This window comes from Artibeus jamaicensis, unplaced genomic scaffold (assembly GCF_021234435.1).
Source record: "Artibeus jamaicensis isolate MK-2021 breed Jamaican fruit bat unplaced genomic scaffold, CSHL_Jam_final contig_373, whole genome shotgun sequence".
Classification (NCBI taxonomy): Eukaryota; Metazoa; Chordata; class Mammalia; order Chiroptera; family Phyllostomidae; genus Artibeus; species Artibeus jamaicensis.
This window is the reverse complement of record NW_026521807.1, coordinates 12,146,279-12,169,718: the sequence shown is the minus strand read 5'-3', so window position 1 is coordinate 12,169,718 and position 23,440 is coordinate 12,146,279. Positions and strand designations below refer to the sequence as shown.

Sequence of the window (23,440 nt, the reverse complement as noted above, 5' to 3'; positions counted from 1 at the left end):
GACAGAATTGAATCAGTGACCTTTTGCTTTGTGGAACAATTCCCAACCAACTGAGCCACACCAGTCAAGGCTACAGACTTCTTTTGAAATTAATATTTTTATATATACATGGAGGCCTTCCTATATAAGAAATAAAACCCCAAAGAAGCAGATAAACTTGAAAGCTTTCACACCATTTTAACAAAGAATGATAAATTGTGAAGACTGACATGTCAGAAAAAAGGGCTTTGGGGTAGGGTTGATAAATTGTGGGAAACTGATTAGGAAATATATGAGGATAACTAATTAAACATGAGGCTTATTTTAATAAAGTTTATTTATGCACATTAATCTTGCTTCGACTCCTGTCTTCAGTGATAAGGATGTTCTCCGCTTCCTGTTCCATGGAGGGCGTCCTTCTCACAGCAAAGTCTCTGTGTCCTGTGTCAGGTAGAAAGAGGAAGGTAAGACAGCCCTTCTTATATTTGCTTTTTCTCAATTGCTTTCAGCTCAATCAGTATGCCAAAATGGGGTATTTTGGTTAGTGTGTTCTAGTCCCCTTTGCTACTTATTAGAAAAATGGGTGAGTTATATGAAGAGTTTATTCATAGAAGAGGAAACACAAAGGACCAAAAAATATACAATTATACTGAACCTCAGTAGTAGTTAGGGAAATGCAAATTTGAATAATGAGATAGTTTAACCAGATTGGGAAATTCTGAGAATATGGAATGTTGGCAAGGGTAAGTGGATATTTTTTGGCTGTGCTGCTAACAGGGTCAAGTGTCCCAACCATTTGCGGGCGGGAAGAAGACAATCTTGGAATGTGATTTTGGCACATTCTGATCTTGGGTTAAGAATGGAGGTTAAGCACACACCTAAACTTCTGCTCCTTTCTGAAACTTATTAACACAGAAAAGCACATTTTTAATGGCATAAACTCAAAAGAATAACAAGATTGGTAAAGGAGACAACAGCATCAACATTTTGAACACTGAAAACTGATTTTGTAACAGGGTGCAGCCAGGAGGGAGGCCCCCCAAAGAAGGGATTTGGAATGGGATCCAGAACTCAAGGTGCCCAGAAAATATTATAAAGACATATAAGATATCTTCACCCCTTACACCTGTGGGGGGGAGGAGGGGTAAGTTGGGGGAAGGGACAAATGGAGCAGGGCCATTGGGAGCTGAGCTGTTTTGCACAGCAACAGTTTCACAGCTAACCTCTGGAATGGTCATTTAACATATCTATAACCTTTCACTGGTTCCATAGATATGTTAAATAGCTGTGGTCATGCTCTGAGCCAGGGGGATGGAAGTGACTTCCACCCAAGACTGGGGGCAGCTTCCTGAGTTACGGTGCCTGCATGAGAGCCTGGAGATGATTGGCTCCATGCCATGGGGCCATACCTATCCAGACTCAGGATGGCAGCCCAGTAAACCTGAAATAATACAGGAATGCTGGCAGGTGTAACTGATTGTGGGAGGAGTTGAAAATGGGGGTACAGAGGAAGATTGGTGTGGGTATTTAAACCCAGACAAGGCAGTCATTGAGAGAGAACCACACGTCTTTGCCAGAGTGGGGACCCCTGCAGCCATGTGAGAAGGAGAGGGAACCACATGGCTGTGGCAGTGTAGAGAGGGAGGGCCACGCGATTTTGGACAGAGTGGGGACCCCCGCAGCTGGGAGTGGAGAGAATCACCATGTGACTTTAGCAGAGAACCACCACTCAGCTTTGCCAGAGTGGCAACCCTACCCTCTCCACAGCTCTGATGGAGAGAAGCGCCATGTGGTTTTGGGCAGAGTGCAGACCCCTGCAGCTTTGGTAGAAGAGGACCATGTGGCTTTGGGGTGCTCCCTTTGGCCATGTAGCCTGGGAAGCAGGAGACACTTTGCCTGGAAAATGGGTACAAAGAACTCTTGCCAATAGACCATGAGAAGGTGCCACATGGCTTTGGAGTAATTGGAGATCCTGCCTGAATGGCTACACAGCTGACAGTGCCAGCAGCCTAAAAAATGGACGTGTGCTTCTTTTCCTGAGTTACAGTACCCCAAATTAGGGCAGGGGGAGAAGTGAGTGCTGTGGGCGTCTGTGGGTGTCCTAAAGGACTTTGATATATTAATGGGGACACTGGGTCACTACTTTAAGTCTGTATAGCTTTAAATAAAGCTTTCCTTTCCTTTTCACAAATCTCTGGCATTGAGAGATGTCTTTCCTCTGGTGGCGGACAGACGAGCCCAGTAGGTGGTCAGGACAGTATTAGTATACTGTCCTTGGGAGGGGCTCCTGTTGTTCTGTAACAGTTTTTAGTATCCCTGGCTGAGCCAAATTTGCCCCCCCTTGTACCTCTGTTTTGTAATAATTTGGCAAACCCCAAAATGCTGAAAACAGGAATGAAGTAAGCTAAGAAGCAAGCTTATCACCACAAACTCCCCCTTAAAAAGGTTAGCAACTGATAATACCAGGTACCTACAGAAGTTGGGGTCAAAGTCTTTTTGAGTCAAATTATGTTTGTGATTTAGACTCCCAAATCTCTCCCTAATTCTATCCTACTAAGCAATGTGTAGGACAGAATTAGAGAAGATTGGGGGCTAATTTAGATTTACCATGAAATTAAGTAATCTTTAGCTTTCAGGGCCTCATGGTACAGGGTTGATCTTGCCAGATTGCTGGGCAAAGGTGAGTGACCCCTGAGCAGGGGTGGAGAAGTGCCAGAGGTGGTGGGCTGAAACTTTGTGACAGATTTCCATACGGGCCCCCCAGTAAGGTAAACAAAGGAGCCCAGTGTCAGCATATGTTGCCTTGGCAACCCAAGCAGTGTGGTGCAACACAGCAACAGGAAGTTTGCACAGAGTATGCATGTGCTGAAAAGTTCACAATACACAAGTACTTAGGAGGGTAACACGGTGGTGGGAGGAGGGCTGTCTCTATACAGCACAGATTGATGAATGTGGCAGATGCTAGGCTGGATTGACTGAGAAGCTGCACCCTTCTGTCATGCTTAGAATTTTGGGCCCTGACTCCTAACTGGAGGGCTCACAGAGACTTATGCTTCTGGTTCCCTCTGTTTGCCCCTTTGGGGGCCCTGGAGACCATGTGGTCTAGCAGAGTTCCCATACCGGTCCCAGCATGGAAAGCACTGGCAGTGTAGGCGACTGGTGATGCACTCACTACATGGTCCTGCTCGGCTGGACACACATATACACTGGCAAGCCAATGGTGGCCACAGGGATAGGCACAGGCACCCGGCTGATGGGCAGTGTGTGGAGTAAAGGGCAGTACACAGTGAATAGGATGCTGGTGTTATTCCAAAAGATGGCTGAAGCTGAAATGTGACTGGTAACCTGCCATTTCCCAAAGGCCAGTATTTTTAAATGGGAAAAGAACTCAATGAGTGCAGCCTAGGGCTGGGCTGGTCTGGCCTGGCAAAGGATGGCAGGATCATTTTTCTTTGGGGATTTTAAAGGAGATAGGCTCTCAGGTAGAAGCTTGCCACTCTTCCAAAATTACATAGCTTTTGAATAAACAACTCATTTCCTTTTTCACCAAACCTGTGCCTCCAGAGTTTGCCTGTGTTTGATGGCAGGCAACCAAATCCCAGTTTTGTCCAGTAACACTAGTACTTGTTGGGGCCCCTTCCAAAGCCCTGGGAGTGGGCCCAAGATATGTGTTTGAATGGTCATTTTAATTTGCAAACAAAGATACTTTTTATTCTTTCTCTTAAAGCCCCTAAATTGCATAAATTTCTGACCCCACAAAACTGAGATCTGCTCCTGACTACAGGATTATTATGTGGGGATTGCAAAACAGGATTTTTACTCAGAAAAAAACAAATCTTAAGATTAAGTCCTATATTTAACAAAGACAGATTAAGCAGAGGTTTAGATACAGTGAAAGACCATATACTAAATAGTTCATACACTCAGATGCCTCCAACCTAGCTCAAAGAATGCTGACAGCTAGGATTATATATACCCTCAGGCAAGAGACTCAAAAAGTCTTTTTTGTTTGTTTGTTTTTTAGAAATTTGATTCCCAAAAAACAAGACTCTAAAATCTTCCATTCTTAAATTTAAATACAGGGTGGCGCAAAAGTAGGTTTACAGTAGTTCATATGGAAAATAATAAAAAATTAATAAACAATAATATAAGAATAAACTCTTTTCTGTACTCACAACCATAAATCTACTTTTGTCCCACTCTGTATACACATCAAATGCAGCATCTTATGAAAAAAACCAAAATAATAAATGTAAATAAATGGGAAAAAAACACTTAAAGCAGTCAGAGAATTTCAAAAAGTATACGATATAAAATTAACATTAAAAACTATAGTAGTCCTGGGAGAGTGAAGACGGCAGCAAGGTAAGTGGGAGCAGAGCCCAGTTCTCCCTGTACCCAGCTAGATCACCTAGCCAATCTTCTGAGCAACAGAGTGGACAGCCAATGGAATCCAGCTTGTATGAAGTTTGGAGGCCAAAAATTGCAGAGGATATTAAAAAACAGACAGTGAGGAGACTGTGCTGGGACGGTAAGGTCCCTGGGATCGGCACAGGAACCAGGGCTGCTGTGCCCCTGGCCCGGTGCCTGCTGCAGGATACCAGGAGGAGAGTTAGATCACCAACTCTTTCCCCTACCAGAGCAGGGAAGGCAACTCTACACTGGGAGGGACCTGGACGCTAGAAGTCACTGAGGGGAATAGAGACCAAGTGGGAGACACACAGAAGAGGTATACATGTGCTGGGACTGTGGACGCCAGCACCAGAGAAACTGAGGTGCCAGGTGACACTTGGAGAAGAGAGGAGTTGGGCCTCGCTGGACCCTGACTCATATAGTCTCCAGACTGGCTGGAAAGCTGGGCTGTGTGAAAAGCCGTGTGCTTGTTAAGAATGGCGAACAGCTGCTTTGTAAGGAACTATTGAGCAGTGACTGCCTTGCCCTGAGGGTACTTTGAGCTGCTCCGGCCCAGAGAATGAGTGGCCCAGTGGAACCCTGTGCCTGGGCTACTCTTGCACTGTATGCCCAGAGGCTGAGTGTCCAATATGAGCTTGGTAGCTCAAGGACTACCTGGACTGGAGGCCAAGACATTGTGAATATTGTGGCCCAGGCCTGGTTCCCATCCTCTCAAAACCACAGGGGGAAAAGCAAAGCCCAGCCCCTCTTCCTGTGGCACCTAGGAAGAACAGAAGAGCTCATTGAACAGGTTTAAAGTCAGCAGGAGGCCTATTTTTTCTTTCTTTTTTGTTCCTCTCTCTTCTTTCCTTTTTTTCTTCCCACAACTGAAACAATAAGATGTGGAGTTACAAAGCATCCAGAGACAGATTGAAAAGAGGAGCACAAGTATAACCCCCAAAACTGAAACTGAGACAAATCTCACTTTGCTATTCCATAGAGCTAGCATTTTATTGTTAATGTGCATTATTATTATTATTTTCACTATTTTTACCACTTTTATTTTATTAGTCTTTTATCTCTTTTCCTCAGGTTTAGTTTTCTTAGTTTCATTTTTCTGTTTAATTGCATTGTTTGACTGGTGTCCCTTATTTTTGCTTTATTGTATTTTAATTTTCCTTCTTTCACTTAACCCATTTTCCAATAACACACAATTCTTGATCAGGTACTTTCTATTCTGGTTATCCAAATCATATATTTCTTGTCATATTATTGTTATTCCAGTACTGCTGTAAATAATTGTTGTTCCATACAATTCTACATGGTACACAGCCACCCTCCCTGATTTTAGCCCACTTCATTTTAATCCTGCGCATTATTATTGTTGTAGTTAACTCTATTCTCTCTCACACTATGCCTATTTTCTATCCTTGCCTCTCACTATATCTAATCATTAACCCTGCACAAGTGCTCTACTCTCTGGATCCAGCTCACAATCATCCTCCCCTCTAACAAGAGCCTTATCTCTCTATCACCTTTTATAAAAAGTGGCTAGTTGGGTGAAATATCACAGTTAACGCTATACTTATCCAAAGAATCTCCTATCTCTTCTCTACTTGCTGGTAACTTTTAATCCCAGAAAATACTCTTCCACTGTCTTAATCCATTTTGTCTACCCCCTTGCTACTGATCACATACAAGAATAGGTGGCAGCTGCAAACATCAGTATACTTGCTGAAGGAGAAACGTCACCAACAAAGAAACTGCTAGAAGGTAAAAACCCAAGTCCAACAAGAGAGCCCATACAAACAGAAGAAAGGGCAAATTAGACTGCCAGACAAGGAGATCAAAGAGACCACACCATTGAAGCCCATTGAATTTCTACCACAGAAGTTCACCCTACAAAGGCAGCTGGCAAAGAGAAACAGAAGGAAGCACAGAAACAAACAAAAAGAGTCACCTAAAATGGTGAGACAAAAAAGAACATGCCATCAAAAGAAATAAAAGACTCCCACTAAAAGAGCAAAATGAAATGGAGGCAACCAAACTATCAGATATAGAATTCAAAATAATGGTAAATAAAGATGCTTAAGGAACTCAGAAAACTACAAGGAACTGCTTGAGAACTGTATCAGCATGAAAAAGGAAATAGAAACTATAAAGAAAAACCAGGAAGAAATGAACAATAACATCTCAGCAATAAAAAAACATACCAGAAGGAATTATAAGCAGGCTGGATAAAGCAGAGGATCGAATCAGTGACCTGGAGGACAAGGTAGAAAAAAACACCCAGATAGAGCAAGAAAAGAAAAAGAGACTGAAAGAATGAACAGGTGGTAAGGGAGCTGCAAGACAACATGGAATGTAATAATATCTGCATAAAAGGGATACCAGAAGGAGAAGAATAAGAGCAAGGGATAGAAAAAGTAATGATGAAAAACTTCTCTAATTTGATGAGAGAAAAAGTCACACAAATGCTGAAAACACAGAGAGTCCCAATCAAGAGGAACCCAAAGAGGCCTACTTCAAGACACGTCACAATTAAAATGACAAAATTCCAAGACAAAGAGAGAATCTCAAAGGCGTCAAGGGAGAAATAGGAAGTAACATAGAAGGGAGCCCTAATAAAGCTAGCAGCTGACTTCTCACTGGAAACTCTCCAAGCCAGAAGGGAATGGCAAGAAATATTCCAAGTAATGAAAACTAGAGGCCTGCAACCAAGGCTACTTTACCCAGCAAGGCTCTCAATTAAAATGGAAGGCCAAATAAGGAGCTTCCATCTCCACCAAACCAGCTTTGCGAAAGATGCTAAAGGGACTGCTTTAAGGAAAGGAAGAAAAAGAGTAAGAGAGAAACACAGGTACAAAAAATGGCAATGAATACTACCTATCAATAATAACCTTAAATGTAAGTGGATTAAATGCTCCAATCAAAAGACATAGAATAGCTGAATGGATATGAAAGCATGATCCACACACATGCTGCCTATATGAGACCCACTGAAGAACAAAAGACCTACACAAACTGAAAGTGAAAGTCTGGAAATAAATTTTCTAAGCAAACGGATGGGGAAAAAAAGCTGGGGTAGCAAGACTCATATCGGACAAAACAGACTTCAAAAAAAGGGCCATAAAAAGAGACCCAGAGGTCACTTCGTAATACTCAAGGGAAGAATCCACCAAGACATAAACATTGTAAACATACATGCACCCAACATAAGGGCACCCAAATACATAAAGAAAATCTTGGAGGACTTCAAGAAAGATACTGACAGCAACACAATTATAGTAGGGGATTTCAACACCCAACTGTCAAAAACAAGTAGATCTTCTAAATAAAATATCAACAAAGATATTGCGGCATTGAACAATGTCCTAGATCAAATGAACTTAACTGATATATATATATATAGAGAGAGTGTTTCATCCCAAAGAAGCAAAATACACTCTTTTCAAATGTACATGGAATATTTTCAAAGATATACCACATGATAAGACACAAAACAAGCCTCAACAAATTAAAGAAAACTGAAATCATATCAAGCATTTTCTCTGACCACAAGTGACTGAAACTAGAAACCAACCTCAAGGAAAAAACTCAAAACCACTCAAACTCATGGACACTGAATAGCATGCTATTAAACAACGAATGGGTCAAGAATAAGATCAAGGAATACATCAAAAACTTTCTGGAAACAAATGAAAATGAACTCACAGCAACCCAAAACTTATGGGACACAGCTCTGAGAGGCAAGTTCATAGCAATACAGGACTACCTAAAAAAAAATAGAAACATTTAAAATAAACAGCCAAACTAGACACCTACAAGAACTCGAAGAACAACAACAAAGACAGCCCAGAGCAAGTAGAAGGAAGGAAATAACCATGATGAGAGAAGAATTAAATGACATAGACACTAAAAGCATAATTCTAGGGACTGATGAATCCAAGAGCTGGTTCTTTGAAAAGATGAACAAAATCAACAAGCCTTAAAGCACACTCATGAAGAAAAAAACAGAGAGGACCCAAATAAACACAATCAGAAATGAGAAAGATTTCTATCAGGAGAGATTACAACCGATACCACAGAAATACAAAGGATTGTAAGAAATTGCTACAGAGACCTATAAGCCAAGAAATTTGAAAACCTAGGTGAAACGGACAAATTTCTAGAAAAATATAATCTTCCAAAACCCAATGAAGAAAAAGCAGAAAGACTAAACAAACCAATAACCGCTGACAAAATTGAAGCAGTAATAAAAAAACTCCCAACACACAAGAGCACTGGCCCAAACAGTTTCACAGGAGAATTCCACAAAGCATTTATGGAAGAGCTAACCCCTATCCTTCACAGATTATTCCAAACAATCTAAGAAGACAAAAGACTCCCAAACTCTTTTTATGAGGCCAGCATCATCCTAATCCCAAAACCAGACAAAGACACAACAAAAAAAAAGAATACTTCAGGCCAATATTGCTGATGAACATAGACACTAAAATCCTCAACAAAATATTGGCAAACTGCATCTTGCAATACATTGAAAAGATCATACACCATGACCACATGGAATTCACTCCAGGGATGCAAAGATGGTATAATATTTGCAACTCAATAAACATAATACATCACATAAACAAAAGCAAAGACAAAAATCAGATGCTCATATTAATAGATGCAGAAGAAGCATTTGGTAAGGTACAGCACCCATTTATGATAAAAGCACTTGGTAAAGTGGGAACATAGGGAGCATTCCTCAATACAATAAAGGCCATATATGAGAGACCTACAGCCAACATCATACTCAATGGGCAAAAACTAAAAACTTTCCCACTAAGATCAGGAACAAGACAAGGATATTCACTCTCACCACTTCTATTCAATATACCTATGGAAGTCCTAGCCACAGCAATCACACAAGTAGAGGAAATAAAAGACATCCAAATTGAAAAACAGGAAACAAACCTGTCACTGTTTGCAGATGACATGATAGTGCCATCTATTATACCCTATCATAGAAAATCCTATACACTCCACCCAAACACTGCAGCCCAAATAAATGAATCTGGCAAAACAACAGGATACAAAGTCACTATTCAGAAATCAAAGGCATTTTTGTATACCAACAATGAAATATCAAAAACAGAAATCAGAAAAAAAATCCCATTAGATATAGCAACAAAGAAAACAAAATACCTAGGAATAAACCTAACCAAGGAGGTAAAAGACCTGTACTCAGAAAACTACAGAACACTGAAGAAAGAAATTAAGGAAGAAACAAACAAATGGAAAAATACATTGTGTTCATGGATTGGAAGAATTAACATAATCAAAATATCCATACTATCAAAAGCAACTTACATATTCAATGCAATACTTATTAAAGTACCAATGGCATATTTCAGAGATACAGAGTACTTCAAAAATTTATATTGAACCAGAAATGACCCTGAATAGCTGCAGCAATTTTGAGAAAAGAGAGCAAAGTAAGAGGGATCACAATACCTGATATCAAACTGTATTACAAGGCCACTGTAATCAAAACAGCCTCGTACTGGCATAAGACAGACACATAGACCAATTGAACAGAACAGAGAGCCCAGGAATAAACCCAAGTCTCTACGGTCAATTAATATTCAACAAAGGGGGCAGCAGCCTAAAATAGAGCAAAAATAGCCTCTTCAACAAATGGTGTTGGGTGAGCTAGACAGCTACATGCAAAAAAATGAAATTTGATTACTAACTTACACACTGCACAAAAATAAATTCAAGGTGGATAAAAGACTTAAATATAAGTCGTGACACCATGAAAGTCCTAAAGGAGAACATAAGCAGAAAAATCTCAGATATTCCGTGCAGCAATATTTTCTCTGATATGTCCCCCAGAGCAAGAGGCGTAAATGAAAGAAGAAACAAACAGGGCTTCATCAAAATAAAAAGCTTCTGCATGGCTAAAGAGAACAGCATTAAAATGAAAAGAGAACCAACCATATGGAAAAACATATTTGCCATTGATATCTCAGACAAGGGTTTGATCTTCAAAATATAAAGAACTCACATGACTCCACTCCCGGAAGACCAAAAACTCCAATTAAAAAATGGGAAAAGGACATGAACAGACACTTCTCCAAGGATGACATACAGAGGATCCAGAGACATATGAAAAGATGCTCAGTATCGCTAGCCATCAGAGATGCAAATTAAAACCACAATGAGATACCACTTTACACTGGTCAGAATGGCCATCATAAACAATCAATAAACAAGTGCTGGTGAGGATGTGGAGAAAAGGGAACCCTAGTGCACTGTTGGTGGGAATGCAGACTGGTGCAACCACTGTGGAAAACAGTTTGGAATTTCCTCAGAAAACCAAAAATGAAAATGCCTTTTGACCCGGCAATTCCACTGCTAGGATTATATCCTAAGAACCCTGAAACACCAATCCAAAAAAATGTATGCATTCCAATGTTCATAGCAACACAATTTACAATAGCCAAGTGCTAGAAGCAGCCTAAATGCCCATCAGTAAATGAATGGATCAAAAAACTGTGGTACATTTATATGATGAAATTCTATGCAGCAGAAAGAAGGAACTCCTACCCTTTGCGACAGCGTGGATGGAACTGAAGAGCATTATGCTAAATGAATTAAACTAGGTGGTAAAAGACAAATACCATATGATCTGATATTTAACTGGGACCTAATCGACAAAATAAACAACCAAGCAAAATATAACCAAAAACACTGGAATAGAAAACAGGTTGACAGTGACCAGAGGGAAGAAGGGAGGGGATAATGGGGGAAAAGGGTGAAGGGTTCACAGGAACAAGTATAAAGGACACATGGATAATAACAAGGGGGGGTTGAAACAGGGGAAGGAGGTGGGGAGGCCTGGGGTGGTGGAGAGGGGTGGTGGGAAAAGCCAGAAAACTGTACTTGAACAACAGTAAAAAAAATTAAGTAAAAGTTCCCTGCCCCAAAATCTAATTTGTGCAGTTTAGGTCAGGTGTCTCCAGGTGGAGCACAGTGTTAGTGGATTCCTTAGTATATCTTTTTATAGGATCTATAGCTAGTTAAAATACACATCTACAGTTTTGTGAAATCTTTAAAGAGGTAAAGGGGGCTGTGGTGATAATATATTCCCAGTTCCGTTCTGGAATCTTATTGTTAATTAATTCACATCATTTCTCCCCCACTGATTTTAAGAAATTATGAAAACACACACATGCATATACACGCACAGTGAGTTATAAAACAGCTGACAAGAAAGTAGTTATTATATTGATCCTTCAATTTGACTTATCTACTCGAAGAGCAAATATTCATCAATTTCCTTCAGTATGCTCAGCACTAAACACACTGCATTGAGGAATGAGGATGGCAATAAGTGATAAAACTAGTCTTGATGTTTATGTTTCTTTCTGCTATGAGAAGTCCATCTTCTCCACCAAACTCCCCATTTCTGGGGTTTATCAATTGGCTCACAGGTACATAGTCTACAAATTCTTATTGTTTACCTGTTCAGCTCTGCTGCTCAATTCTTGTCACTATGTCTACAATCATGCTCTTACTTCTCATAACTTGTCCCTTCAAATAGGAGAGGGATTCTAGAAAATTGTCTTAGGCAAATTTCTTGGGAGAGGAAGGGAAAACAGATCATGTTTATTTTTTTTTTTTATTTTTTGGTTAAGTGGCCAATATCCAGGAAAAAACAACAGGAGAAGCCATATAACAATTTGGTTTTCTTGGATCTGAATAGTAGTCTCTTCTTTAGATGGGGCCTGAGCTTCCCAATTTGTCACAGTTCTCCTACCATGTGCTGTGTCATACCCAGCCTACTTTACTCATTCTACTTATTTGCTTTGCCCCTGTAAGCATTTGTTTTTGAAAACCTTGATCTTTCTTAGTTCATGAAATATACTGCATTTTCTTATTTTTTTCCAAATCTAATTATCTGTAGAAATTGGGACACATCTCCAGATCTGATAATATCTTGTGGCATATATTACACCCAAAATAGTGAGCCGAGTCAGAGACAAGTAATGTACATTCTCTTTAAATTTCAGGATAATTTTTGGCTTACCTCCTCTGACATCTGACATTCTTTTAAAGCTAAGAAAAGTATTGTCTGATTAATTTATTCCAAAACGTTAGGTGCCCTGACTTAATCACAGGTCCTGGTCACCATCTATGTGGGAAATCTAGTGCAAAAAAATGCCTCCTTGTGGTTTGTCCTAATATTGCAGCATATAGAATAAGAAAGGCTCTTCCTGCAATTATATTGCTTGTTCTACCAACATAATTACTTTTTAAAAATAGTAATGTTGGGAAAATTTGTCCACTACTTGGAAATGGGCAAAAGTGATTACCTAGTTTATCAAGCCTTCTGGAGATTGTTTATTTTTATCAACTCTATTGAGGAGGCTTTTTTACATTTTGATACCAAAGAAATTAGCTCATACTAAACTAGTACTAATGCAAATAATTATTTTAAATAGCAATACCAATTAATTTTGTCTTATAGATATAAAATCGATTTCTGCCTTATAAAAAACATTACCACAAACATTAAATGTATTGTCCTATAGATTAATCACTTTTGTATATATAAGCAAATTCTTTTCAGCATGCCTTATTATGTGTGTATGTAATTTTTTTAGATTTTCCTTTAAACTAACTCCCTCATTTTTAATGATTTGAAAATGTTTCACAAATTCATTGTATATTTACATGAATGTAAGAATATTTTTTCTTTTGAACATCATACTTTAGCAGTTAAATACCTGAAGTTTAGCTCCAATTAGAAAGGAAACTCAGAAAGTTTACTAAATATGTAAACCTAAATTATAGAAAAATTGAAAGTAGAGAATATTTTAGGTACAGTGACTATAGTTTTTACATGCAGTATATAAACTTCTCTGTTGTAAAGGAATCTCCTCCACAAAGGTAATGTGCTCTAGCACCTTTTCTTCTTACTCCCTAGATTTTTTTTAATCTATAACAAAGAAAAAAAAATTTCAGTGATATGTAAATAAGGTAAAAAAGGAAAAATTAGTGGAAAGAAATGAAGGATTCAAGAGCACTATTTCAGCTATGTCCTTCTGTACAGAGTCTACTTTCAGGCCTAAAATCTTGGATGTGTGTGTACTACAAAGTGAAGCCATTCCTTTTTCCATCTCAGTGGCCCAGTGACTTCTCTGACTGTTAAAGAAGGACCTTAATTTACTACACCCCAAACACAATAAAGTAGTCGTTACTGGCTTGGACTTTTCTCTTCTGTAGTTTCATTTCCTTAGAATTAAGGAATAAGACCTGTGAACACGACAGCAGTATGGTAATTGCCAGAGAGATGTAGGGGGAGGTAAGAGGGTACCGGGGGATGGTGATAGAAGACTTGACTTGGGGTGGTGAATACATAATACAGATAATGTATTATAGAAATGTACACCTGAAACCTATATAATTTTATTGAACAATGTCACCCCAATAAATTCAATTAAAAATAAAAATAGAATTGAGGAATAGCCATTTGGTAGCTGAGGTGAGAGCTTTAAAAAATATGACAATCAAGTGTTTTCTTCAAGAGCCATTTGCCTATTATATTCACAAAGAAACAAAGACATTGCCATCTAGTGGTTTCATTGAAGAAATTCAGTAAAAATTTTTTTCATGATGATTCACCTTAGTATTTTATGTAGTCCCTCCAACCCCCGCACAAAAGGAATTCACTTTTAGAAAACAATTATTAATAGACCTTTTCAAATTAAGGGTTCATATTTTGCCACTCTTTCTTTTCAGGCTATATTCCCTAAGTATTAAGCTCTGTAGGATAAAACTTGGAATATGCAAAGATAGTTTTATAATTGAAGAAAATATTAATAAAAGACAACATTTCACCAAAGAGACTGTCAGATATCAAACCACCTAAACCAAATAATGAAAGCAATTTAATAATCAAATTAATATTTCACATCAAGTTTTAGAAGAAAGCTATATAAAATAAATAGGTATATATTATATACAGTTATACTGTAATGAGGTACAGAGTGAGGGTCCCCTGAAAATAGGAGAAAGCCCCTACCATTATTTTTAATAAGCTTTCCAGGTTTTTGTGACATATGTATTTGAGAACCATTTTTCTAGACTTCATTACCAAACCAGTGAGACTAAACACTTTTCACTCAAAAGTATTGGAGGCAATCAAGGGTGAAAAAGCGGAACAACAAGTCAAAATTAATAACCACTTAGCTAGAAGAATGGCAGATCACCAATGAGATTCCCATTTTACAATACCATTGGTACAGGAAATAATTCTTTAATGAGTTTTGCTACTACAGATGGCAACCTGATAGGATGAAAGAGTGCAAATACTCAAAACTCAAACAGTTGTATTTATTAATTCAAGAGTTATTATGGAGTATCAACTATGTGTTAGGTGCTATGTTAGGTCCTAGAATTACAGAGAACAAAAGGTTTTCCTCCTTAGAAAGGTCTTAGAACATAGAAGATGGCAATGTCAGCAGACATGGCTCACCTCTTCACACAACCACATCAAAATTACAACTAAAATATAGAACAACCATCACATAGGAACATCAGAAATCGAGTTGAATGGAAGTCTGACAACTACAGAATTGAAGAAACCACATCCATCCAGAGTGGCAGGAGGGGCACAAACACAGTACAGGCTGGCCTGACACTTACGTGGATAAAAATTCGGGAGGGATATCTCAGGAGAGAGGAGTCCCAGACCAATACTAGGAACCCCAGTCCAGGATTCCAGTGCCAGAAAGATAAGCCCCCACAACTTTTGGCTGTGAAAGCCTCTGATTTTCAGTGGAGGAGGCTGCTGGAATCCTAAGCAGTTGCTCTTGGAGAACCCACACATGGAATCACTTACTCAGACTCACTCCCTCTGAGCTCCAGCACCAAGGTGGCAGCTTGAAGCGCACCAGTGGTACACAGGGAGAGACTGAAATGTCTGGCATTGAGGAAAGCAGAGACCACTATTCCTTTGCTGAGCCCTCCCCCAACAGAGGTGGAAGGCTGGTACTATATCTTAGATTCCATCAATCTGGCGTACTATATCTTAGATTCTACTCAAACTGTGTGACCCAGATTTGAGATCCAAAGAGGCTCTACCCCCACCCAATATACAGGCCCACCCAAGCTGCTTTTCATAAGAATGGATCACTGTTGTTCCTAAATCCTATGAAACAACCAACAGCTGGCTTCAGTCAGCCCTAGCAGCAGCCAGATTAGAGTCACAGCTTGGCTTCACCCCAGAATCTCCAAGCAAAGCATAAGTACCAGCCATCTCAGATTGATTTATAGCTCAGGCAGGGTGCCCCAGGAGAAACACAGGTGGCGCTTGGCCTGTACCACCCAGGAAACCCTGTCAGAGAAGCACCATCCTACTAATGTATAGCTGATGCACCATGGAGGACAGAGGTTTGTGATCAGTGGTCACAGCCAGTACCAGCAACTGACTGGCCTGGGTAAATCCCTCCCATTGATCTGCCGACAGCAACCAAGTCTCAACTACAACAGGAGGGTGTACTCAGCACACATAGGGGGCACACATCACATACCCAACTTGGGTAATAAGGGCAGCTGTGCCATTGGACCCTACAGGACACATACTATACTAGGCCACACTACCAAGACATGAAGTCAAAGAAGCTCTACCTAATACACAGAAACAAACACAGGGAGGCTGCCAAAATGAGACAAAAGACATGCCCCAAATGAAAGAACAGATCAAAACTCAAGAAAAAGAGCTAAGTGAAATGGAGATAAGAAATCTATCATGTTCAGAGTTCAAAACACTGGTTATAAGGATGCTCCAGGAACTAACTGAGACCCCAGCAGCATAAAAAAGACCCAGTCATACCCTGGCTGGTGTAGCTCAGTGGATTGAGCGTGGGTCTGGGAACCAAGCAACCACGGTTCGATTCCCAGTCAGGGCACGTGCCTGGGTTGCAGGCCAGTTCCCAGCAGGGGACACACAAGAGGCAACCATACATTGATATTTCTCTCCCTCTCTCCTTCCTTTCCCCTCTAAAGATAAATAAATAAAATCTTAAAAACAAAAAGACCCAGTCAGAAATGAAGAAGACACTAAGTGGAATAAAGAACAATTTACAGGGAAACAACAGTAGAATGGATAAAGCTGAGAATCAAATAAATGATTTGGAACACAAGGAGGCATAAAACAACTATGTGGAACAACAAGAAGAAAAAAGAATCCAAAAACATGAGACTCTGGGAAAACTTTAAGAGTTACAACATTTGCCTCATAGTGGTGTCCAAAGGAGAAGAGAAAGAGCAAGAAATTAGAAATCTATCTGAAAAAAAGTGAAAGAAAACATGCCTAATTTGGTGAAGGAAATAGACATGCAAGTCCAGGAGGTGCAGAGAGTCCCAATTATGATGGATGCAAAGAGGCCCACTCCAAGACACATTATTAAAATTCCAAGGTTAAAAATAAAGAGATTATTAAAACCAAGAAAAAAGAAGTTAGTTACTGGAAGGTTGCCAGATGGGAGAGGGAAGGGGAGAATGGATGAAGAGGTGAGGGGATTAAGAAGTACAAATAGGTAGTTACAGAATAGCCATGGGAATGTAAAGTACAGAATAGGAAAGGGAATAACCAAAGAACTTATATACATGACCCATAGACATTAACAATGATGGGGGGGGATTGCTTGAGTGATTGGAGGGCCCTGTGTGGTGGGGCAAAGGGGAAAAATCAGGACAACTGTGATAGCATAATCAATAAAATATAATTACAAATTGAATTTAAAAAATTTTAAAAAGAAAGCTCTTAGAATATAAAGCGATTCTTTATTTCTCAGTGAAAATAAAAATCACCTTGAGTACTTATTAAGAATGCAGACACTCAGTATCTGATTATAAAGAATACTCAACTAATTAGTAAGACTGAAAGTAAACAGACATTTATAATAAAAGTGGTAAGTTTCAAAAGATATACAGAAATGTTATTTGATCACCGATCTAGACCAGGAGGGAAGAGTAAATATCAGGCATGGTTTTTCATAAAAGGTAATATCAAGTTAAATTCTTTTTTTTTCAAGTTAAATTCTTGAATAAAGCCTGCAGTTTTCTAGATAAAAAAATAAAGTGGGAAGAATATGGGAAATGACACTGAATGATGAAAAAGTGAGGCATATATGAGGCACCAAGGAAGGTTGTGGAATGTAGGAGTTGCAAGTGAGGCGTGAGAGAAATGGTATTGGAGAAGTTAGCAGAAAGAGTCTCATATTCTAAGCTAAAGAGTTTTAATTTCGCCCAGAAATAAGTGGTGACTCATTGAAATATTTGAAGTTGTGAAGTAGAGAGTACTCTATCAGAGCTGGGTTTTAGAAAGAGCATTCTGATAGTACTGAATGAATGGGTTGAGTGGGAGTCAGGGGAAGGCAAGAAGGTGAGAACAGCAGGAAGGTCAGTTAATTCAGGTAAGAATTGTGAAGTGCCTGCTTTAAAGAGATGGAGAAGAGAGAAGGGAGAAGTGTTAACGTTATTAAATTGATGAAATATAGAAAAGGTGATAAAATTAATGGAATGGGAGGAAGAAGATAGGAAGAAAATGTGAAGGATGACTTCCAGTCTTCTATTTGAGTCCATTTATCTCATCTTCTTGGTAACAGCATTTCCTCTCTTTAATTGAGAAGACTTTCCCTTTGTTCATTTAGTCTTTAGTATTTTTTACTTCAATTAGCTATATTATTTGTGATATGTTCCAGATATTACTATGACAAACACATTACCTCACTATAGAAGACACTGTCAATCCCCTGCCCTTAACCCTCAACCCTACTGGGGTTAGTCTTGGCGGACAGTTCCTAGGAACACCCAAAGCTTCTGAATTCAAGCCCTGAACGTTTCTGGGTGAGGACATTCTCTGATCCTGGAACGTGCTTGACCTGTGCCCAAGGTAAGCTACAGTATCTGAAAGTCAATCCCCCCCCAGAGTAACCCCCAACTGATCAGGAATACAGACAGGGGAAATCTACCCTTCCAAGCTTCCTGGCTTTCCATGAAGGATCCCCAGAAGCATCCCCTTCCCTATCTTGCTTCATTACACCTTCACCACATTTTCTGGGGGCTTTTCCCAAATAAACTACTTAAACCCAAATCTATGTCTGAGTTTGTTCTGGGGGAAACCAAAACTAAGATAACGCAATTCTCACAACAACCCAATGAAGATGGTAGGAATTTCATTATATCATTTTATAAATGTGGAAACTGATGCTTGCGGAGGTTAAACAAATGGTCCAGATCACTTAGATGGCAAATGCCAGAGCCTGGACTCAAATCCAAAGCCTGTTATCTCAACAGGATGCTCTACTGCCAGTCCAAAATTCTAAGATGAAAACCAGGCAGGAATTGTAATAGTGGGGAATTGTAAACCACCCCACCATTCCTTTGACATTGTTTTTGTAAGTGCTGACCTGGACTAATGAGTACTTTATCAATAAACAGCACATTTGTATAAGAATACTAGGAACTCATTTTAAAAGATACAGACTCTGACCTTCAGGCATCCCAGCTCTGCAAGATTTGGTCACAGAGCCAGGATGACCTAAAGTCAGGATGACATGAACCCAGGATGACTAAACCAGGATGATGCACACCAGAACATCACTTGCCTTATCAGAGGGGACTGTGCTTGTCTGCATGTAGAGAACTTCTCATCCCCCTGCCTTGATCTTTTTGTTCTGTTCCCCTCTGTCCTTATAAAAATCTCTGCCTCCACTGAGAGGTGGAGATGGGCTTTGAGACACAAGTCTCCCATCTTCCCACAGAGATGCATTTTGAGATATGAGCCCCCCATCTTCCAGATGGCCAGCATATGAATAAACCACTTTCCTTTACATCAGCACCCGTCTCTCAAGTATTGGCTTTTGAAGCAGTAGACACCTGGACATGCATCTGGTTTCAGCATCACTAACTGTGGAGTAAAAGCCAGAGGCAGTCTGTCAATTTCTCTTAGGCAACATTGAGACTGACTATTATTTTAAGATTCTGATCCTTTATTATTCTAAAGGCTGAGCCTGAGACTTACATGCCAGAACATGTTTTCTCTCTTTATTCGTGTCCACTTTAGAAGGTTGAAAATTCATCATGCCGTTTTTCCTCTTTACTGAGATGGCAGTCATGTGGAATTTAGAAACTGAGCAGATCAATTCTGAATGAGGTCAAATGTAATGATATAAGAGCAAGTGGTATGATACATCAACTACTCTTAACCCATTGCCCTGCTTGTCAGATTCCCCTCATGGTTGAGCTTCTGGTTAAGAATGCAAAGTGGAAATGAGTGATGAAAGAAAAAGGCAACTGCTATTTGAGGTCATTAAAAACAATGTATCAAGAACTCAGCAGCAGCTCACATTTTCTTTTTTCTTGCCTGTAATGTAAATAACACACATTAATGGGAAACATTAGAAAGCAGATCTAATTTCAATTGCTTCACCAGTGAGCTGTGTGACATTAAGCAAATCACCTAACTTTTCAATATCTTGGTTGTCATCTATGGAAAGAAGGGCTTCAAATATAGATGAGCCATAAGTTCATTTTTACTTTTAACATTTCTATGATTCCATTCAGTTCTGAGTTAGTTATTTGAATAAAGGAGCCTTGGCTTCAAATCTATGAGTTCACTTTCCCTCTCCTTGCACATATTCTGCATTTTCTTAAGTTTCTGCTTTTTACCTTTGACTTTCCTCCCATCTGGAATGCATTCACATCTTTTATAATATTTCAACTCAACTTTAAAAATTCTTTGTCTTAATTACTGCAGAAATAATTGTGCCCTCCTCTGAATCCTCAAGCATTTATTATCACACCACTCATTCACATGGCACTTAGCTTTCATAGCACAAGAAAACTCTACCAGAGACATCACAATAGACACACAATATGGGACTAATTGCTGGAGAAGTGGTTTGGACTGTAGTTCTCAACATGTGGTGAACAAATCATGGTGGGTTTCTATGACTGTTCTTTTCTTTCCCATTGACCAGCCCCACACTAGTCTATAATAACATTCCAGGTTGAATATAATTAGTATGTAAATGAACTCAACTACTTTATATATAGGCCATAATGTACAAAGTGAAGCAGTACATTTGCAATAAAATAATGAGTGAAGGGAACTCTGGCAAAAAGGAGAGTTCAAGTTCCACAGAAAGGGGGCAGCAGTGGCTTGGCTATGAGTGGGTATAGTTGTTTCTAATGCTACATCTTCAGTTCTCAAGAGAAGCTGTAAAATGAAAGTCTTTATTCTTTGTTCCTGATTTTCAAATGTTGACAACAAAATCAAACATTTTAAACGTATCTTTGTAGATCTCATTTAGCTGGTATGTGGTCTGTGGTTTCTGATCACCTCCTCAGCCCATTACGGTCTGGCTTTTTCAGTGAGATTACTCTGCCAAAAGGTACCAGTTACCACTGTTGTCACCCAAGACAAGTAACTTAATTTGTCCCAGAATGTTTTTTTAAATACTTTATTGATTATGATATTACAGTTGTCCCAATCTTTCCCCCTTTCCCCTCTCCACCTGTTACCCCCATTCCCTCCAGCAATCCCCCCACCTTAGTTCATGTCCATAGATCATGCGTATAAGTTCTTCAGCTACTCCATTTCTTATACTGTCCTTAAAATCATCCTGTCTATTCTGTAGCTACCAATTTCTACTTCTTAACCCCTGTACCTTTCCCCCATTCTCCTTCTTCCCCCTCCAAACTGAATACCCTCCAAATGAGCTCCATATCCATGATTCTGTTTCTGTTCTGTTTTAGTTTTTTTAGATTCAATTATTGATAGTTATAAACTTATTGCCATTTTAATGTCTATAGTTTATATCTTCTTTTTCTTAAATAAGTCCCTCTAACATTTCATGTAATAATGACTTGGTGATGATGAACTCCTTTAGCTTTACCTTGTCAAAGAAGCACTTTATCTGCCCTTCCATTTTAAATGATAGCTTTGCTGGATAGAGTAATCTAGGTTGTAGGTACTTGTAAGTGTATTTCTTATCAGTCCCTTCTGCAAAGTTTCCTTTGAGAAACCAGCTGACAGTCTTGTAGGAACTCCTTTGTAGGTAACTCTCTGCTTTTCTCTTGCTGCTTTATATTCTTTTTCTTTAACCTTTGACATTTTCATTCTGATAAGTCTTGGTGTGGTCCTCTTTGTGTCCACCTTGTTTGAAAGTCTGTGTTTCCTGGACCTGTATGTCTATTTCCTTCACTAAAATAGGGAAGTTTTCTTTCATTATTTTTTCAGATAAATTTTCAATTTCTTGCTCTTTCCATTTTCCTTCCAGCACCCCTATGATTTGAATGTTGGTGCATTTGAAGTTGTCCTAGAGGCCCCTAAGCCTATCCTTTTTAAAGAAAATATATTTTTTCTTCTTGTTTTAGTCGAATATTTTTTTCTTCCTTATGTTCCAAATCATTGATTTGATTCTCTGTTTCAGGCACTCCACTCTTGGTTCCCTGTAGATTTTTTATTTATTTCACTTAGTGTAAACTTCATTGCTGCCTGGGTCTTTTTTATGCTTCAGCAGTGAATATCCTGATAACCAGTGTTTTGAACTCTGCATCTGATAGATTGCTTGTCTCCATTTTGTTTAGTTCTTTTTCTGGAGTTTGTTCTATTCCTTCATTTGGGCCATGTTTCTTTGTCTCCTCATTTTGGCAGCCTCCCTCTGTTTGTTTCTATGTATTAGATAGAGCTGCTTTGACTCTCCTCTTAGTAGCATGGCCTATTGTAGAAAAGCACATTGGTAAATTGGATGGGGTGGAACTTCAGGTAATTGCCAGGATGGGGCAACCAATGTGAACCAGGTTGATGAAGTCTCTGATATGATGTTGCCACTCTGTGGCTGTGTTTGGGGGAAAGTCAGGAAGGGGACAAACTCCAGAAGCCACTCTCTAAGCCTCTGGAGTTTGTCCTGGAGGAAGCTGTCCCCTGGCATTTGCCCTGATGCCATACACTTCAGTTTCTCCCCATATGCCACTGGTGCCCTTCCAGCCTCTGCCCTAGTGCTGGAGCCCAGAGGGAGAGAGTCAGCCTACGTCTGGAGTTGGTGTAGGCACTTTAAGGAGATGCTTGAGAATCCCATAGTTTCTTCTGCCATCCCAACGCCACTGTTTTTTACAGCCAGAAGTTATGGGGTTTTATGTTCCTGGCATTGAACCCTGGGTGGGGTGGTCTGGTATGGTGCTGGAATCCCTCACTCTTGAGGTATCCCTTCTAATTTTTATCCAGCACAGGTGGGTGTGGGACTTTTCATTCCACTTCTGTGCATCTCCATGCCTCTCTGCCTCTCTTACCCCCTCTGGATGAATGTGACTTCTTTAATTCCTTGGTTGCTGGATTTCCATACAGCTCAATTTTCTGATGATTCTGAGTGATTATTTTTTTAAGATTTTAAAAAATTTATCTTTAGAGGGGGAGGGAAGGAGAGAGGGAGAGAAACATCAATGTATGGTTGCCCTTTGCGCATCCCCTGCTGGGAACTGACCTGTAGGGAACCGGCCTGCAAGCCAGGAATGTGCCCTGACTGGGAATCGAACCGCGATTGTCTGGTTCAAAGGCCCGCGTTCAATCCACTGACCTACACCAGCCAGGTGAGTGATATTTTTTTGTAGTCTAGTGTAATTTTTGCTGTGGCTGTGCAAGGAGGCAAGCTGTGTTTACCTATGCCTCCATCTAGATTGGAAGTTCCAGGGTTTTTTTATGGTCCACGATACAGATTTCACAGGATGTATGAGCAGTAAATAACAAAACACCTATAAGACAGCACTCAGAAATAAGCACTCCACGACTATGTATTCCTACTATGCTTGAATCATCCTGCAATCTGGTTCCTCCATCAACATGGTATATGCCTAAATACCCATGTGCCATCTCTCTCTCTGTCAATTCACACTCTTCTCCCCTCACCCTCTAATTTTGAACTCCTTGAATATGGTGCCTTCTCAAACTGTGTGTAAGTTCCATGATGGTAAAAACAATTTTAGTTCCCTCACCCTCTGCCTTCAC

The 23,440-nt window shown here is 39.7% G+C and overlaps 1 long non-coding RNA gene across 2 annotated transcripts in view; it reads right to left on the bottom strand.

The window, feature by feature from the left end:
• LOC128627301 (uncharacterized) overlaps nucleotides 1-23,440 on the bottom strand; it is a 54,687-nt gene that overhangs the window by 11,164 nt on the left and 20,083 nt on the right. The window contains exon 3 of one of the 2 annotated variants that reach the window (XR_008391470.1): nucleotides 122-420. The exons of the other annotated variant lie outside the window; for it this stretch is intronic. This is a non-coding gene — a long non-coding RNA (uncharacterized LOC128627301). Of the gene's footprint in view, nucleotides 1-121; nucleotides 421-23,440 lie in introns of those variants that run through there. 2 annotated transcript variants of the gene reach the window in all.